General features: G+C 45.2%; 1 protein-coding gene and 1 pseudogene across 6 annotated transcripts in view; one reads left to right on the plus strand and one right to left on the minus strand.

The window, feature by feature from the left end:
- WSCD2 (WSC domain containing 2) overlaps nt 1–17,591 on the plus strand; it is a 348,664-nt gene that overhangs the window by 243,793 nt on the left and 87,280 nt on the right. For 2 of the 6 annotated variants that reach the window (XM_058281478.2, XM_058281481.1), the window contains exon 2: nt 16,571–16,707. The exons of the other annotated variants lie outside the window; for them this stretch is intronic. The gene's annotated coding sequence lies outside the window, so the exon portion shown is untranslated. The remainder of the gene's footprint in view (nt 1–16,570; nt 16,708–17,591) is intronic. 6 annotated transcript variants of the gene reach the window in all.
- Nucleotides 15,957–16,915, minus strand: LOC101427677 (UAP56-interacting factor-like; annotated as a pseudogene).

Here is a 17,591-nt window from a genome sequence, read left to right on the forward strand (position 1 = left end):
AAGAGACCCCAAGGTCAGAGATCAGAGAATGGCACTGTAGCAGGAGGTGAAGTCATGTAGAGGCTATGAGTAAAGGCCTGGAGTTGGATTAACCTAGGTTCGGATCTTGCTCTGCCACTCACCAGCTCTGCCCTCCAATAAGTCTCTTGACTTCTCTGTGCCTCAACTGCCTCCCTTGTAAGGTGAGAATAAAGCTAACCTGCAAAATTGGGCCTTTGGGGAGAGTCAGTGACACAATGCAAATAAATGGAAGGGTCTGTAACACAGTAGAGGTGCAATAAATAGGAGTTTTCCTAGTTTTCTTCCTTCCCAGCGGGATGCCAAAGCTTAAGGCTGGGATCCAGTAGGCCTGACTCTGACTGAGGTGGAGTCACTGGATGCCTGTGGGCAAGGCCCTTCCTCTTTGGGCCTCAGTTTCCCCATCTGCCAGTTGAGGAACCTGGCTAGAGACTGTGAAGGGTCATAACAGGCTGTGAACCTATCTTTTAACCCTCTTTGAGCCAGCTGTGGGACTGCCAGCCCCACCAAGAGCACAGGTGTTCCATAAGGGGAGAGAACTTGAATCTGTGGAGCTGGACCAGGAGCACAGAGCCCACTCTCCAGGACTGACTTGGACAGGAAGACTGGGCTTGATAATTTGGGGATGGGACAGAAATTCTTGCTGGGAAATTCCTGGTGGAAAATTCCTGTTTCTGGGGAAGAGGTGCTAATGGGAACTGTTACCATTCCTAAATCAGCATTTCATCAGCCATGGTCGGCATGGAGCCAGCAAGTGGTGATTACTCAGGCTAGAGGCGGGGGTGATGGGGCTGGCGGGGAGCAACAAGTGCATCGGGAGGCCAGGGCAGCTGGCCACGGCCCGGAACTGCTTGTCGCTGGCCTGGCTCTTGACCCCAGTCATCCTTTCAGTCTCTCTGAGCCCCAAATCTATAAAATTTCAGACTTAACAATGATTCCTAAGGGCTCTTTAAACTCTAGGATTCTATCACATCCTCCTCCTCATCATCAGCAGCAGCATGATAATAGCTAAAATTTATTGAACTCTTACTGTAGTCCAGGTCCACATGAGGCATTTGACATGGTCATAGGTTATGCCATTTGAGTTTCTCTGAGCCTCAGTTTCCCCTTCTGTAAAAGAAAGCTTGTTTCAGTAGGAAATGGGTCTCCAGGCTTCCTTCCAGCTCTTAGTCACTCACTCTAAGGAAGCGTGAGTGAGCACAGGGTGGTCTTTAAGCTCTAGGGATGAACAGAGTAACCTTCCTCGATGGCCCCTTTCTCCCCAGAATCTCCACCACCGGCCTCCATTGCTGACATAGATTAGGGTTGGTGAACTCTTTCTGTAAAGGGCCAGATAGTAAATATTACAGGCATTGCAGACCATGTGCATTCTCTTGTTGCAACTTCCTCCTCCTCTTTCTCCTTTCCTTCTTTGAGACCTTTAGAAATATAAAAACCATTCATAGTTTGAGGTCTATACAAAAGCCAGCCATAGTTTGCCGACCCCGATAGATGAAGTTCTCTTCACCTCATATAAGAGCTCCTCACCTTTGCAGCATTGAGTCAAGTCCCAAGTCTGCCCCTGAGGGCTGGATTGTGTCCCCAAACGCCTCCCAGAAATTCTAGAGCCACCACTGCCAAGGGTCCAGACCTTGGCCTGTTCTCAGTTCCATCTATTAAACATTTCTCGACCCCACACCAGCCTCCAAGAGCCACTGAGACATAACTATAATCCCGTGGGGCAGGAAGAGTCCACAGAGGGCTCCTTCTCAAACCCCACATTGGGACATTTTAGGAAACAGGTGTGAGCCACATGGCAGTCCAGGGTCAGCCATGAGCAGAATCCACAAGCTCTGCCTACTCCCCAGCTCCCTCTCACTCCTCTGCTGTCACCTGCCAATCCCATTCCTGGAAGGCCACCTTGTCCTTGCCTACCTCTACTGGACATTCTAGCCCCAGATCTTCATATGGCCACTGCCTTCTTCCCGTCTTTCTGGCCTCAGCTCTAATATCTTCTTCTCAGAGGGTCTTCTGTGACCACTAATCTAGCATAGTTCTCCCCTACTGTTCTCCATCACCAGGATTTTGAATAATAGTAATAGACACACAGTGAGAAATACATTTTGCAATGTGATCCAGTATTCACACACACACACACATGCGCACAACTATTGCAAAAGGTTCACAAAATAATGCTTAGGACGCTTACTTGCATGTGATTTACTGTAGTATTCTACCCCATCCCATCCATCCTTTCCCTCCCTCCCACTTCCCACCCTCATCTCCGCCACCCACTGTAGGTCTGCCACTGTGGGCAAACATTCTGCCTAGAACCAGCAGAGCTATCCATTACCTCCCCCAGACAATTAGCAACTATTAAGAAACTCTCTGCAAATGTGCACTAATTGACCCACGACATTGCAGCTCCTAGAGAAGGATGACTCCAGATGGCTTAATGATAGGGATTTAGGGCTTTTCTTTAGAAGTCCCTCTTGGAGGGGAAAGTCATCTGGGCTCAAAGAAGGGCTGCCGGCTGCCTGACAGGAAAGGCAGGCAGAGTGGGTGATCTGCCCTTGGGCCCCCTTTCACCAAACTGCTGGACAGGGGGCAACTGTCAATTCACTCTTTTGTCCCCCCTGCCTGCAACTCAGCCCTGCCCAGTCCCACCCAGAGTTTGGGCTGTACCTTGGCAGCTACCCCATGGGTCTCTGCCTTTTCAAGTATACAATTGCCTTTTTAAGATTAACTGTAGCTAACACTTTTTGACCCCTTCTTGTGTGCCCAGCACCCCAGTAAGGTCATTTAATACTGTCTGTCACCCTGGGGGTTTGGCTTCTGGGATCCTCTGTCTCAGAATCTTTCTGCTCATCTTTCTTCTACTTCTTCAGTCCACAAACTGATTTTTGCTCTTTCTTTAGGCACATGGTGACAGCTCTTGAGATTACTCGTTCCTAATCTGAAGACCAGCAGACACCAGAGTGTCTCAAATCCCAACTCTGTCTTCTGGGGTGAGACTTGATTGATGAGCTCTATATCTGAGGCCACCTGTGGTCCACCATCAATGCCAGCAGGTGGGGTTACATGGTATACCTGGCCACTGGGGCCTGCCTGGGAGCAGGGGATAGGGTCACGCCCAGCTGGGTCCCCCAAAATGTGTCATCTACACCTCCTGGGTGTTCACCAGTCATTTCAACAACTCACTAAACCTTCATCTTTTTCTGAGATGAAATTTGGGCAAATGTGTTGTTGTGAGAAGGGGAAAATGTTTTTATTTTCCAGTTGGCCAATGGTAGAATAGGGAATGACCATTATGTTGAAACCGTTGGGCCAAGTTTAGCATATGGTTAAGAAGGAAGACTGTGGAGCCAGACTGCCTGGGCTTGAACCCTGTTCCACACCCTCCTAGCTGTGTGACCTTACACAGATGACTTGACCTTTCTGAGCCTCAGTTTCTTCATGGTTAAAAGGTCTAACAGCTACGACCTTTCCCATAGTGTTGTTGTAAGGATTAAACAGTAATATCTAGAATAGTGCCTGGCACATAGTTGGTGCTCGGTAAGCATTAGCTCCTCCTGTTATTATGGTGCTATGTATTTCAGACATAGTAATCACTTATCCCTCATACTGTCCCATTGAGACAGACAAGATTAGTCCCATTTTGCACGTGAGGAAACTGAGGCTCAGAGAGGCTCAGCCACTTGCTGAAGACCACATGGCCACCATGGGGTGAGGCAGGAATGTCTGACTCCAGTCTGAACCCTTCCCGTTTCCTCCCTGACAGCCCTTCCTGCACGCTGTGGCCAAGCCTGATTCCCTGCAACAAGTGAAGGTGGTCATAAAGTTTGCCTGTGGAGCAAGAGGCACTGCAGTCATTATGCAGGGAAACAAAATTTTAATATTTATTTATAATGGGAACCATATGCTCCCTCTGATTTTTTTATTTAATTACATCATGGCAGATGGCTGGGTGTTAAAGGCCATTAAGCTAATGGCACTTTGCCTTCCCATTTATTTTCTTTCATTTTGGGGAGGACAAGTGAAAATGGACACAGGTGGCGAGCTGTGAGTGCCATGTGGTGGCCAGTGAGTCTTCATCCTGGGAATAGAGCGAAGGAAGTGTGGGGGCTCCAAAGACTTCTTGGGAGGTGGGGGTGTGCACAGGAAGCAGTACATGCTGTCACTATGAGTCTGGATCATGGTTTGCTGTGTGTGTGCATAACACACACAGATGTGCACAGTCTTTGACTTGGTAATCCCATGTTTTGACCCAGGCAGTAAGTATCTGTGTTTGTACAGAGTGGTGAGAAACTAGAAGCAACCTGCATATCCATCATTGGGCAGCTGGATCATTAAACTGTGACACATTCCTGAGTGGAAGGGTATGTTTCAGAGAGTGTCCACATTTTGGGGCTGCAAGATCTTGGGTTAGTTGGGTTAATAAAATGGTGGATTCTGAAAAGCACAAGGGAAAGCCACAAGATCAGCATATTAAGTAACATTTCTCAGACTATTTCATTAGGTCTTTCACTTGCCAGATGGGTGCTTCAGACGCAAGAAGGTTGAGAAGAGACTGGTTAAAGGAGTGAGGGATCGTTCTGGCTGTAGAGGAAGCAGTTTAGGGATGGTCTTCCATGTCTCCACACTAAGGACACTTCCATTGAAGCTGGGACTGAAATGGGAGAAGCTGTGGGTGAGAGAGGAGGCCAGCATCTGGGTAGTATCTGTGGCTCGAGGGAATTCCCTAAGGATATTGGGATGCAGGCAGTTCTGCACTTGAATTCTTGCTCTGATACTTGCTCGGGCAAGTCGCTTAATCTCAATGAGCCTTGGCTTCCTGCTCTGTAAAATGGGTAGATGCATGCCTACCTCTCAGCCTTGGTGAGACGCCCCCTATTACCTTCCAGGAATCCGTACAAAGACATAAAGACAGGATGTTTTGCATAGCATTACTTAACTATAAGGAGACAATTGGGACTATTATACACAGGCAGCAAAAAGGAAAGGGTTAAATAAATCATGGTATATTCCAAGTAATCAATACCACTTGTAAGTAGTTTAAGAAGTGAAGATCCACTGACCTTCCCTCCTCTGAGTGGGGAGGTGAGACAGAGAAGGGAAGAAACCAAGAAAAATAAATGGCGTGCTATTGGGCCAACTACCACTGAGGGCGACTGAGGCCAAATCTCACTGGGGGAACTCAAGGAACCTATGCAATCATAAGCCTCAGAGTAATTCTGTCCAAGGGGCGAGGGAGCTGGGGTGGTTATACACCAACTCCCATTGGTCTTTTTTTTTTTATTCTTTCATTAGCATGATACATTCATTTGCATTTGATGAGTACATTTTGGAACACTGCTACATAGCATGGATTATGGTTTATGTTGTAGTTTACACTCTCTCCCAGTCCATTTAGTGGGTTATGACAGGATATATAATGTCCTGCATCTGTCCCTGCAATATCATTCAGGACAACGCCGAGTCCTAAAAATGCCCCTATATCACACCTCTTTTTCCCTCTCTCTTCCCTCAGCAACTTCCGCAGCCACATCTCCACATCAATGCTATGATTTCTTCCATTGCTAGAGTCACAATAATTCTATAGTAGAGTTCCAGTAAGTCCACTCTCATTCATATTTTATTCCTCCATCCTGTGGACCCTGAGTTGGCGAAGTCCACTCCACCTCTAAATCAAGAGGGGGCTTAGATCCCATATGGCTGATGGCCGTGGATCTTTGATTGAGGCTACTTCCAAATGTTAATTCCCTAACACTCCCAGCCTGCCAGTCACCAGGGCATAGAAGCTTCCAGCCCTTTGGAGAACGTTCTCAGACAAAGAGATGAAGACACAGGCAGTTGGAAGTTAACTCTGTAGGTGGGACACATATAGCTTCTGCTTCAGATCCACCGGACAGGCAGCAATGAAGGGCACTGGCCACATTAAGGGTGGACATGTATTTGGAGCAACAGGAAATCTCAAACTCCACTAGAGTGAGTTGTAACTACAACCCCCTTTGGAAAACAAATTAGCATTGCCTAGGATAGTCAAAGATACACATAGAATTAGATCTAGAAATCTCACTCCTAATTGTATGTGCGTCTGTCCTACCCAAACACCTATATCCTACCTAAATTCTTGTGCACAAGTATCAAGACACCTGGATGAGAATGTCTACAGCAGTGGGTGTGGGAAATCCATTCTACCCCAACCACACAAACTGAGCACTGAGGAGGAAGAAGCTCCACAAAGGAAAATGGGATCCTTATACAAGAAAAAGAGGTGCTGGGCAGGCAAAATCACATGTTATTATATATGAATAATTATAGTAAGAGGTAAGACCTAGGTAACACTTGCATATATTTATTCTTTAATCCTTACAACAATCCTAAGCAATAAATACTATTGTTAACCCCATTCTGAGGATGAGGAGACTGAGGCACAGAAAGGTTAACACCCCCTCAAGAGATTACGTGAAGATTACGTGGCACAAGGAAATAAGGGGCTCCCTTGTGATTTCAGATTCTTTTATCTCTAGGCCAAGATCAAAATTTGTCTTCTGACTTGGGCTTCCCAGTTCTCAGAGATCCCCAGATGGGTATCCCACCCAGAACTGTGAAGAAACCAAACCTTCACCAACCGGCACAGCTGTTTCTTGGCCAAGCTCGGAAGCTCAGGGGTCAGCCAGTCCCTGGGCCTGCCCTGTCTCGCCAGCCTGCCTGTGCCCCCAAGTCAGGCTCTAGGGGTCATGGCGGGGTTGCGACTTGCTGCCCACCTCTCTAACTAGCAGGCCCCAGGGGCTTCATCCTGCCCTCCCTGCCCCTGGGAGTCTGGAAGGGGAAGCACTTGGGCCACTCCCAGAGGAGGAACCTTGGGGCAGGCAGATGCCTCCTCCTTCCCTTCCCTCAGGGCAGCTCTGCCAGTCTTTCCCTTGGCAGCTCCACACTAGAAGTTCATTCTGCTGCTAAAAATAGGCTGTGTTTGGACACTTTGAAGCTCCAGCTGGAAACGCGAAGTGCAGTCGCCAGACGCTGCCATCCTGCAAGGGGGGCCTCTCGGTCTCATCCCTGTGAGGAGTCAGGCAGTGAGGGGCTGTCCACCACGTCCCACCATGTCCCCACTGAGGCACCGAGGGGGATCTCATGGCCAGTGAAGAGGGGTGAAGTGGTGACAGCCTCCTCTCCATGGTGTGGACTCCACTAAGCGGTCATGAAACCCTCCCATGACCCTTTGAGGAGATTTCATGATGAGAAAAGTGTAGCTCAGAGAGGAGGGATCTGCCCAGGTCACACACACCCATGACAGGAGGGGATGTTAATGCAATCATGACCCCAACATGGAAGCACAAGTGGAGACTCTGAGAGGGGAAGCACAGCCCCCAAGACTGTAGACAGCCTCCAGTGGGCTAGGGAGGGTCATCGAGCCTGCCCACAGTGTGTGGAAGCATGTTTGTAAACCTTTAAACACCACATCTGGCATGGAATGTGTATTCAACAGATGGTGGTTACCTTCATTTCCCTGTTCCCTTTAGGGGATAATTTATGCCTGGAGAGAATAAATAGGAAGAGAGAAGAAGAGAGACAGAGATAGGGAGAGATAGATGAAAAGAGAGAGAGAGGGAGGCAGGAAAGTAAGAAGAAAAAGAGGCAGAGCCGGAGAGACAATGACTGACTGGCATGGGAGGCAGAGGACTCTTTGGGGTTCCCTTGGGAAGCTGGGACTGTGGCTCTTGAGGGGCTCTGAACCCCAGGACCACCCAGAATTTACAGTTCTCTGAGGACATCACTGGTTGTCAAGCCCTGAGGGAGCCCAGTTCCCTGGACTCTTTTCTCTCGTTTCTTCCACCAGTGCTTCTTGGGGGTCTAGTATGTGCCAGAGGCTGGGGAGAAGGTGATGGCAGAGCAGATACTGTCCTACTCGCAAGGGGTAACTTGCCAGGGTGCTTTCCCTCCCCTTCTGGCACTGACAGGCTGGTGAGATGGCTGAGGCCTTCCCTCCCCGGGAGGATAGGGAGCCCTGAAAGTGGGGGTGGGGCGGGCAGCGCCTGCCTCAGTCTCCTCTTCAGGGGCCCCCAGCCCGCCCCCCGACTCCAATGTCTCAGCTTCTTTCAGTTCCCTGCCAACTTCTAATGAGCTCATTATCCTCTTAAAATGCATTTGGCACCCACTTAGAGGAAAGATGTGTCGAGATGTAAAAGAACAAGAAGGGAGCAACGAGAAAGGACTAGACCCAGAAATATCCTCAGAGAGGCCAGAAGTCACAGGGAGCACAACAGACGAAAGCTTTGCCATCTCCATGGTGGTAGATGTACTGCTGCAGCAAAAGGCTCGAAGGGGAGAGCTTTTCTCAAGCACCTACTAGGTGCCAGACACTCTTCCTACTGTTTTACATTCAGTCCTCTGAGCAGTATCTTTTTGGGGGTTGAGGGTGGTGAGCCCATTTAACAGGGGAGGAATCTGAGCTGATGTGTCTTGCCCAAGTCACTCGTGGGTGGGTGGAAGAAGCAGGGTTTACACTCAGGTCAGTCTGCCTCTAGAGCCCATGCTCTTGCCTGGATGCTTCTGAAGGGGTGGTGTGCCCCTTTTCATCCCATGAGGGCCACTGGGCCAGCTGCAGAAATGCCTGGATGTGTGCGAGATCTATTCAGAATTCCACAGGGTGCCACCCACAGCCGGGAGGAGTTCAGGCTGGTAAGAGTGCCCTTTCTAAAGTGTCGACATGGTCCTGAAACATCAGTGGGTTCCTGACACACCACCAGAACACAGCCTCCTACACCTGCCCACTGCTTCAGCTCTGTGGCCCCATTCTCCAAGCTCCTCTGTTCCTTCCACCCCAGCCATTTGCCCTTGATGTGTACTGTGCCTTCTCTCCGGAATGCCCTTCTGCTGTTTCTTCACCCAAAGAACCCCAACTCCTCCTGCAAGAAGCCCTCCCTTGGAAAGAACCCTCTTTGATCACCCCAGGCAGTTGCAGATTGTGTCTTCCCTGGGCTCCAAAAACCCTCAGGTACTGTAAGCCAAAGGCTGTGAACTCATGTACAAGAGCTTTACTGGGCATATGTCTATAGTATTCATCAGCTTCTCAAAGGGACACGAGACCAGTAGGGACACATGGTGATAAGTACGGGCTCTAAAGGCAGGCAGTCCTGGGCTCAAAACCCACTCAGCTACTTGCCTGCTGTGTGGCCCTAGACAAGTTACCTCATGCCCCTCCTCTGTAAAATAGATACAGATAATACTGTCTCTCTCAGAGTTGTTAGGAGAACTGAAAGCATGTATGTGTTTGGAACTTTTTCTAGCATATAATAAACATTAGCTATTAATATTAATTGCTGTTCTATATCTTGTACAAAGATCTACTATAGAACTTATCATTGTCTACCAAGTATCCTGATTATTGAAGTTGCTTTTCACCCCAGTAGACTCTGAATTCTCTGAGATCAGGGATTCTCATTATTTCTATATCTCAATCATACACACCATTGGCAATCAGCACATTTTTTTAAATGGAGGAATGGATGGTTGGAGAGTTGTATGGAAGGATGGTTTACTACAGTTCAGATGGATGGGAGGATGGAGAAATGGATGGACAGATGGATGGGTTAATCAGTAGATTAATGGTGGATAGATGGATGACTTCATAGAAGGGTGGGTGGGAGGATTGATGGATGGATGAAAGAATGATGGACAGTTGGATGGAGGGATAGAGGGACGGATGGGTAGTTTGGCTCCACAAGGGCATGGATTTTTATCCATTTTGTTCACTTATCTTTTTCCAAGTGCCTAGAATGGTGGCCACTGATAGTTTGTGCATAGTAGTTAGTTGCTGAATGGGTGGTGATGCATATGGAGGAATGGCAGACTACCTTGAACCACAGGGAAACTCCCATAATGCTGTCTGCATTCAGAGGAGCTGCTCAAGTTCATCCATTGGCTGATGATGGAAACCCATGCATTGTCTAAGATTGTCCTGGAGCCCCCTGCTGGTGCTAATATGGAACAGCATGAGTCAAGTAGAGTTTCCCTTCTATTTTCCTATTTATATTTTGTTTTTTTCCTGTAACTAATGGTCCTGAACATTTACTTGCAAAGCAGTGATTCTCAAACTTCTTTGCTCATTGCCATCACCTCAGTGAACTATGTCATGCCTGTCAGTTTCTCCCTCAACCAGAGATTATGGTGGAAGAGTTCAGGAAACTTCATGTTTAACTAGCCTCCCAGTCTTCTACAGAAGATACTCCTCAGAACATACTCTGAGAGGCCCTGACATGAGGCATGAGCCACTACTCGTAACTGGGAGGCAGTGGAGATGGGGGCTGCTGTTTTGGGGGCTGGCTCTGAATTCCCAGATGCAGTCCAGACTGAAACTGCCACTTACTAATCCACTTTTCAGAGCAGTCCCTTTCTTACTGGTTTGTAGAAGTTTCTAGAAACTTTCATTCAAACGCCCACCTCTTCATGGTTATTGATAGGCTTGCCTCCAGGTTTCTGAAGTTTCTGAAGCCAGCTCTAACCAGTTCCAGTCACAGAGCATGCTAGGGCCAATATAGTACCAAGCATAATTGCAACAGAGCATGCACTGTTAACTCTGCTACCCAAACTGGAATGACACAGGTCGTCTCACCCCACATTAGCCACACCCTTAAGCCCACCTTCCCTGAAGTCAGAAGCCCCAGCACCCATATTGTTCAGGGAGACTGATCTGAGGCTTGCCTCCAGGCTCCTTGCTGGCCCAGCTTGGAATAGGCTCTGTGTTTCCTAGAAATCCTGGTATTGGCCTCTGTGCATCTTGGGCAGACGGACCCTTTGGGCAGTTTCAATTTGGCAGCCATGAAGGAATGGTCACAAAAACCCCTACCCGATGCCCCACAGCACCTGCAGAGTGGAGTTTTCCAGTCATCGGCCCTGAGCAGCTGCCTAACCAGTTAGTCTAGAGGCTCCACAACTGGGACTGTCTCCTGTCCCCATCGGTATCTCTTAATTCGGCCCTTTGGCACAATTTAATTTTGAGAGAAGAAACAGTTCTGGGTAAAGATGTCTACTCTTAAGCAAAACCTGTCTGGTCTCAGGTCATGGGTTTGAGTTCCACTCTGGTTACTGGGTTAGGATTGTGGGTTCAAGTCCCATCTTAGCCCAGCCTGGTTACTGGTTAGGGCTGTGGGTTCAAGTCCCATCTTAGCCCAACCTGATTACTGGTTGGGCTTGTGGGTTCAAGTCCAATTTAGCTGTTACCAATTAGGATTGTGAGTCCAAGTCCCACTTAGTCCAACCAGGTTATTACTGGGTAGAAGTCCCAAGCATACAACAGTCACTAAAGTGCCCATGTTGTGGTTGTGGGTTCAAGTTCCACTCTGGTCTCTGGTTGTGGATTTGAGTTCCATTCTGGTCTCCCTCCTATTGGTATTCCAGTTATGAGATTATTCATTAGTGCGCCATTTTCCGACTCCCCTTTCCAGAGTGTGTCCATGCTGTAACTAAGAATCAAGTCAGGGCTGTCACATTTGCAGAAAAGGTACAAAATTATAGTTTACGCTAATAAGCTCCTATTTCTGTGTTTCTGTGGTATTGTGTCTGAGTCATGGGTAGAGACTTTTAATTGAAGCTATAAGCTTTCCATTTGTGTCTATTTGTTTAATATATATATATTTCATATCTCCAGATGGTAATAACAAAATAACAAATAAAAAATTCTTGAAAGAGCTCTATGCAAATTGCTTAAAGATAAATAAGTGTGTATATATATACACACACACACACACCCATATATAAATACTCCTGGAGTTAAAGAATTTAAAGAAACTGAATTTCTAATAATTCCAATGTAAAAGGAGTTTTCACAGCATTAAATCCAAGTGTTTTAAAAATCTAGGTGCCGGGAAGCGAATGTGGCTCAAGTGACTGAGCTCCCACCCACCACAGGGGAAGTACGGGTTCTGTTCCCAGTGCCTCCTAAAGAAGACAAGCAAGACAGCAAGATGACACAACAAGAGACACATGGAGGAAAACATAATGAGAGAAACAACAAAACAAGGAGCATGGGGGCTCAAGTGATTAGCACCTCCTTCCCATATGGGAGGTCACAAGTTTGGTTCCTGGTGCCTCCTAAAAAAAGACCAGCACACAACGAACAACCCAGCAAATGCAAACAGCGAGGGTGTGGGAAGAAATAAATAAAAATAAATCTTTTTTTTAAAAAATGTAGGTACATTATCAAGCTTGAGCGATTGTCTGCAGCTCCTGGCCCTGACTGTCCAGGCCTTCTGGGCTGGGTTCGAGGCGCTAGTGCTTGTGATTGCTGTAGACAGCCTGGCATTGGAGAGCAGACTGCCAGGAGCTTCCTGAAACAACAGCAACCCCAGCTCCCAATAGTCTTTGCCCTCTAGGAAAGCAAAGTGCCTTTCAATGTGACTGTTATGGCTTCCCTGGGAAATGGCAGAAGCTTCTCCTATTGCCTGTATCACATCTTTTTTTTTTTAATGTTACATTAAAAAAATATGAGGTCCCCATATACCCCCCTCCCCCCTCACCCCACTCCTTCCCCCATAACAACAACCTCCTCCATCATCATGAGACATTCATTGCACTTGGTGAATACATCTCTGAGCACCGCTGCACCTCGTGGTCATAGCCCACACTCTCCCACAGTCCACCCAGTGGGCCATGGGAAGACATACAATGTCCAGTAACTGTCCCTGTAGCACCACCCAGGACAACTCCAACCCCCAAAAATGCCCCCACATCACATCTCTTCCTCCCACTCCCTACCCCCAGTAGCCACCATGGCCACTTTCTCCACACCAATGCCACATTTTCTTTGATTACTAATCACAATAGTTCATGAATAGAATATCAGTAAGTCCACTCTACCATATCACATCTTTAGGCAAATAGATTTGATAATTAGAAACAATTAGAAGTGGAGATATATGAGCTCTAATAGATACTAGGGCCCCCTTATTTATCTTAAAGCCCCTGCCTCATAAACCCTCCTCTCAGAATACAGAAATAATTCAAATGGTGGGTTTACAAACCAAGCCAGCCAGGGCAGCATTGGGGGAAGTGCGGGTTTGGTTTGGAGCTCTTTCTACTAATCCTGAGGATTGAAGGTGATAAACACAATGAAATATTGGAAAATACCATTTGTCCTATAAAAGCATTCCTCACTGTGGCATTCCGAGGGAATTTCCCTATTTGGGATTATTTTTCCTCTAATACTTTTGTGACGGTAGCCACTATAGCAGGGGGTAATTGAATACATTACCAAATTTCAAAAGATCCAGTAAGTAAAGAAACATGTCCTTGAGAGTTATAGAAGAGTTTTTCTGGATTATGCTTAGACAAATTAAGCATTTGTAATATATTTTCCATAGCCTGATAATTGGTATGTTTTTGAGGTTGGTTATTCATAAGTTTGAAATGTTTTAAACAAAGAGCGTTTTAACCTGAAATGAAGGAAAAATAGAAAAACGCTGGCTGCTTTTATAAGCCTGCAATTAAATCATAGCTTAGCCTTAATAATAAACTAGATCTCCCTAACTGTTATGGAAATTAGTCATAGTATATCTCACTAGAATACTGAGAAAAACAATATTTCTGAAAACCATCCCCTAAAACCGCTTTGTCTTCTGAGTTATCAGTGTTAAATACAATAAAAACCTGTACTTTTATTCTATTTAGGTATGTTCTCCCTAAATTTATGTAGGTTTACTAATAAAATAAGCTAACATTATATTTATTACATCTTTAAAATGAGGTAAAGGTGGCAGACTTGGCCCAGTGGTTAGGGCATCCGTCTACCACCTGGGAGGTCGGCGGTTCAAACCCCAGGCCTCCTTGACCCGTGTAGAGCTGGCCCATGCACAGTGCTGATGCGTGCAAGGAGTGCCGTGCCACGCAGGGGTGTCCCCCGCATAGGGAAGCCCCACGCGCAAGGAGCGCACCCCATAAGGAGAGCCACCCAGCGGGAAAGAAAGTGCACCTGCCCAGGAATGGCACTGCTCACATGGAGAATTGACACAACAAGATGACGCAACAAAAAGAAACACAGATTCCCATACTGCTGACAACAACAGAAGCGGACAAAGAAGATGCAGCAAATAGACACAGAGAACAGACAACCGGGTGCAGGGGGAAGGGGAGAGATATAAATAAATAAATAAATCTTTTTTAAAAATGAGGTAAATTGTAAACCTGTACTTAACAAAATTGAGATTACTTTGGGACACTTTAAGAATACTTGTGTTATGTAAGATGTTTAAAGATGATTCAAAGATCCTTTTGGTAACTTAAAGTATGCAGATATTAGGTATATAAAGTATGCAGAATGTGCTTTGATAAGGAAAAGTGGTAAAATATAGTCCTATAGTAAAATGACTGGTTTTCCCAAAATGAGAAACAGGAATATGTAGAATAAAACCGAAACAATTTTTGTCGCAGTCAGTACTGGCTAAGATTTGATAGATTTATATATATAAGTATTTATTTATTTATTTTAGTTGTACCAAAGACAAATTTTTATATTTAAAAGGAAAATTAAATTAGAGATACACAAAGAACAAAAATTTAATATACCAAAGACCTTGTGTTGCTTGATTGACTTAATGTCAATATTGGATGATTTTTAAGGCTTTCAAAAATGGCATTAATGGAGTTGTCCTGGGTGGTACTGCAGGGACAGTTGCTGAACATTGTGTGTCCTCCCATGGCCCACTGGGTGGACTGGGGGAGAGTGTAAACTGTGATGTGGACCATTGACCATGTGGTGCAGCAGTGCTCAGAGATGTGTTCACCAGGTGCATTGGGTGTCCCATGATGATGGAGGAGGTTGTTGTTATGGGAGGAGTGGGGTGAGGGGGGTGTGGGGACATATGGGGGCCTCATTTTTTTTAATGTAAGATTAAAAAATAAAGACAAAAATAAAAATAAAAGAATTTAAGAACAAAAAATGACATTAATAATAACTCTGTACAATATTTAAACTAACTCAACAGAAAAATGAAAACTACCTTTACACCATATTTTCACAAATTGTTCTGGAGATGGCAAACTCATGTCCAGTTGTTTTTTTCCTTTGCTTTCAAATAAGTTACCAGTAATTCTAACCAGTCTAAAATGTATTGTTCCTGGCCCAAATACGAACATTCATACTTGCAAAATGTTTTGACTATATCCAAACAGAATACCTTTGACCTGTTCTTCAACCTGCTACTTCCTCTCCTGCTTTTCTTCATTTACTAAACCCAAACTGTCAGATTTTTCACATTGGACCTTCTCCTCCAGGGCCCTATCAGGTAACTTTGGAAAAATGCATTTACAGCCTTCAAAGACCAACATCTTAAACTGAGCCTAACGCATACAGCCACATTTTTTGTTGTTAAAAGTTTGTGAACTAAAGATTTACCAATCTTGGAGATTAACTTCACACTACCTAAAAAAAAAAAACTGAATTCCAGACATTCCTATAAATCTTCAAACCCCAAACTGGAATTCTAATGAATTTTTAAATTCTACTGAAGAAAAAGTAACTACACTTATTACATACACCATTAAAGTATAAGTGACAGCAACAAAGGAACCTACTCATATTTCCAAAGACCAAGATTTACCATGGCAAAATTTAAAAAATAGACACAGGAAACGAAATACTAAATACCATTATCATAAAAATAATCAATTTCCATCTTTGTCTTTCTTCTGCTGCATGAGAAACCAGAGAAGTTAAATGCAGGAATGTTACACTGTACCAACCATGAAAACTTTAAGAACAGATCCATATAATATTCACTGTTATTCTTTCAGGGCATGATTTTATACATGTTTTTTTTTTTTTAACATAAAAAATAGTTATTTAGCTTTATGAATGTTTTGCAATAAAGTTTCCTGAATTTCTGTGACAAACTCTTAATAAAAAAGCAATTGAAATTTTCGAACAGAGTCGTCACTAAAAAGTCCCTCTGACATGGGATCTATTCCATGGTTATAAAGCGGTCTCCTTTTGTTGAACAGGAGGGTGGCTCTTTGTTCCTTCAGGATCCCAAATCACTCGTTCAAAGTCATCCCTGTCTGTTTTCCAACACTATGTCAAGTTGTAGGGGGACACCTCTGGGAACTTTCTTTATATCACATTGCTTCTGCCTTGCCAAGAATGAGGCACAGCAGCACAAGTTAATTGTGGTTTCTGAGTTTCAGGGCACTTCAGTGCTCCGGGATTGTCAATGGACACAGTTAAAATTCCTCCATTTGTTGAGAAGTCTGCCAGTGATGAGTTCTCTTTGCTGCTAGGTGGTCTAGCACTTGCTCAGTGTTCAACTGGGCCTGAACCTTCAGGCCTCGAAAGGAAAAGTTGCCTGATATGTGTCTTTCTGATGGCTTAATTGATTTCCACTTCTGGTAGTATTGGCTGGAGTGCTATTTTTTCTGTTTAATTGGTTCAGTCTCTTGAGAACTGCAGCTGGTTTCCTCTGCACTTGGTTTTGTCTCAGGAGATTTGCCTTCCTTTTTAACACAGGAAAATATCGCTCTATATTCTTGTCACTTAAAAGGGGTTGATTCATAGGACTAATTCTCTTTTGAATTCCAGTTGCTCTCCAAGCTGCAGGGCCAGTGACTACTCCATAAGGACGTCTCTTTCCAGGCGTGACTCTTCCTTTTTGGCTCACACCATTTTTACCAAAACCAGAATTCTGTTGGATTTTCCCATTGCCGTCTCATTGCCAGGTACCACTTTGTTGAAGTCTTCTATTTAGTCTTGGAAAATTCTGCTTCTTTCCTTCCTCTCAATTCAATCTGATTATCTCATCCAAAGACCTATCGATTTCATCCAGGTTTTCATTGCTGCTTGTTCGCGGTGGTGGCATTGGAGCCGGCATGGCTCCCACCAACCCGGTACCAAACCGGTTCATGACTGAAGACGTGGCGCTGGAACAGGGAGGAGGACTGAGCCTGAGGCCTGCCACTGCCCAGGCATGCACTCAGCCTCGGCTTATATGTAATCATTAAGAGCTTTCGTATTAAACAGCAAATTCATACAAAAACTAGAGTTTGTTTTTCTCTGTTAAAATGATGAAGTTTCCTTCGATTACTAGGCTGCTCTTGGAAAGAAAGTGTAAAAGTTTCTTTTTCCCATCTGGTACAGTGCCTCGAAGACAAAAACTGTCATATCAGAATAATATTCTTATTGATGTTTATATTGACCTTATCATCCTTTATTGTTTTAGAAAACAAGTCTGCTCACTTTTAAATGAACTAAGTCTTTCCCTAACATAAGGGGGAGTGGACGTAACTCAAGTGGTTGAGTGCCTGCTTCCCATGTATGAGGTCCTGGGTTTGATCCCTGGAACCTCCTAAAAGCAAAAATGAACAGAAAGACCAACTCTCATTGGGGAGCAGATATAACTCAGTGGTTGAGTGCCTGCTTCACATGTGTGAGGTCCTGAGTTCAATCTCCAGTATCTCCTAAAAAAAAAAATGTTTCACAGTGACCAACTCTTCTGTATTAAAACCTGATGACTTTTGACATTCTATTTTCTCAAGGCCAAACACTAAATTTTTTTAATGTATTTTCTAGTGGGCCCCAGGAAAATCACAGGGGATTTGTTCCT

This window comes from Dasypus novemcinctus, chromosome 19, assembly GCF_030445035.2.
Source record: "Dasypus novemcinctus isolate mDasNov1 chromosome 19, mDasNov1.1.hap2, whole genome shotgun sequence".
In the NCBI taxonomy this organism is placed as follows: Eukaryota; Metazoa; Chordata; class Mammalia; order Cingulata; family Dasypodidae; genus Dasypus; species Dasypus novemcinctus.